The sequence below is a fragment of the Colletes latitarsis genome, unplaced genomic scaffold (genome assembly GCF_051014445.1).
Source record: "Colletes latitarsis isolate SP2378_abdomen unplaced genomic scaffold, iyColLati1 scaffold0149, whole genome shotgun sequence".
NCBI lineage: Eukaryota > Metazoa > Arthropoda > Insecta > Hymenoptera > Colletidae > Colletes > Colletes latitarsis.
Genome location: NW_027488499.1, coordinates 27,501 through 30,000, shown reverse-complemented (window position 1 = coordinate 30,000; position 2,500 = coordinate 27,501). Strand labels below are relative to the sequence as shown.

At 49.8% G+C, this 2,500-nt stretch overlaps 1 non-coding gene across 1 annotated transcript; it reads right to left on the bottom strand.

Moving 5' to 3' along the window:
* Positions 1-714: 714 nt before the first annotated feature.
* LOC143351382 (5.8S ribosomal RNA) lies at positions 715-869 on the bottom strand. The gene has a single exon (XR_013081709.1). It is a non-coding gene; the product is annotated as a 5.8S ribosomal RNA (ribosomal RNA).
* Positions 870-2,500: the final 1,631 nt, after the last annotated feature.

The window sequence follows — 2,500 nt, the reverse complement described above, 5'->3', positions numbered from 1 at the left end:
TCCCTTCTTTTGGGTTCCGTTCGTATCGCGCTTCTCGTCGTGTTCGTTCGAGCCTCTCCATAGAGGATGATCGTCCGATTCGTTTGATAAATTATCATTTTTCCCTGGGGCTGTACGAACGAACAGAGAGGAAGACGACGACCGACGGATACCACAAATTTCACGTGGTAGGGCATATATTACATATCATAATTATCAGTGTTTGGTCAAATTTCTTTCCAGTGTCCTTTTTGTTATGCTCCAAAACTAGTATACGCTTTATTTTCTCTTTCCTTTGCATAAATTATTAACTTCGGGCAACGTCGGGAGCGCCGGTAATCATTAGATTTGTACGAAACGCGATTTGCGCCCCACGGTGGTTTTTAGTGCCGTCAAAGTCAGAAATCGTAGGAGCGGTGCTTTAACGGGCGGTCGTGATGATACTCCAGACAACACGACGCACGACGCCGTAAAACACTCGCGCGAGTCCAGACTGATCTCTGCCTCACCACGCAAGGGGTGCGCAAACTTGCCAATAATATATAATATTTATTCTTTTTCGTACGTCCAGCGACAAACGCCAACGAAATACCCAAATTCTCGCTCGTACGTTGATACCTTTCTCTTCATCGACCCGGCTCCGAAACGTTCTTCGCCATCTCCCCGAAAGGAGAGGTAAACGACGGCGGGGTTAGGGAATCTGAGAACAACGCAAGCAGTTTTAGGACAAGTGAACGACCCTCAGCCAGGCGTGGTCCAGGAATTTTATCCGTGGACCGCAATGTGCGTTCGAAATGTCGATGTTCATGTGTCCTGCAGTTCACACGTTGACGCGCAATTAGCTGCGTTCTTCATCGACCCACGAGCCAAGTGATCCACCGTTCAGGGTAATCATATACAATTTACAATTTTTCTCTTTGTATTTAAAAATGCTCCTTGTTCTTTGCTTTAAAAATATTCGATGTTCGCACCTCCGACCAGCGTATCGACGGAGGATTGAACGCGCCATATCGACGACAAAAGTTTCTTTTTGTTTCCTGAATGACGGAAAACCATCGTTCGACGGCCGGGCGTACAGTACATTCAAAAGCCTTTGCGCGTGGCTGCGACCAAACGGGTATAATACACCCGTATATTCTTGGTTCCGAACAGTAACTTCACGCGCAATCGGGCGAACGCACGCGGCAGCGCCCATCGGTTGCTCGATGAAATCGATGCGATAAACTACAGCCTTCTCGGCTGGTCGTCGTTAGTCGCGCGAGCAACGGATGGCCGCACAATCGACGCGTCGTCGTTTGCGATTATTCGCCTCACGTTAGCCATGAGTATGTATATTATTCATTTACGAACGAACGCGGCAGCGTCCATCGGTTGCTCGATGAAATCGATGCGATAAACTACAGCCGTCTCGGCTGGTCGTCGTTAGTCGCGCGAGCAACGATGGCCGCAAAATCGACGCGTCGTCGTTTGCGATTATTCGCCTCAAGTTAGCCATGAGTATGTATAACATTCATTTACGAACGAACGCGGCAGCGTCCATCGGTTGCTCGATGAAATCGATGCGATAAACTACAGCCGTTTCGGCTGGTCGTCGTTAGTCGCGCGAGCAACGATGGCCGCAAAATCGACGCGTCGTCGTTTGCGATTATTCGCCTCAAGTTAGCCATGAGTATGTATATTATTCATTTACGAACGAACGCGGCAGCGTCCATCGGTTGCTCGATGAAATCGATGCGATAAACTACAGCCGTTTCGGCTGGTCGTCGTTAGTCGCGCGAGCAACGATGGCCGCAAAATCGACGCGTCGTCGTTTGCGATTATTCGCCTCAAGTTAGCCATGAGTATGTATATTATTCATTTACGAACGAACGCGGCAGCGTCCATCGGTTGCTCGATGAAATCGATGCGATAAACTACAGCCGTTTCGGCTGGTCGTCGTTAGTCGCGCGAGCAACGATGGCCGCAAAATCGACGCGTCGTCGTTTGCGATTATTCGCCTCAAGTTAGCCATGAGTATGTATATTATTCATTTACGAACGAACGCGGCAGCGTCCATCGGTTGCTCGATGAAATCGATGCGATAAACTACAGCCGTTTCGGCTGGTCGTCGTTAGTCGCGCGAGCAACGATGGCCGCAAAATCGACGCGTCGTCGTTTGCGATTATTCGCCTCAAGTTAGCCATGAGTATGTATATTATTCATTTACGAACGAACGCGGCAGCGTCCACCGGTTGCTCGATGAAATCGATGCGATAAACTACAGCCGTCTCGGCTGGTCGTCGTTAGTCGCGCGAGCAACGATGGCCGCAAAATCGACGCGTCGTCGTTTGCGATTATTCGCCTCTGGCTATCCGTGAGTATGTATAATATTCATATACGAACGAACGCGGCAGCGCCCATCGGTTGCTCGATGAAATCGATGCGATAAACTACAGCCTTCTCGGCTGGTCGTCGTTAGTCGCGCGAGCAACGATGGCCGCAAAATCGACGCGTCGTCGTTTGCGATCATTCGCCTCAGGCT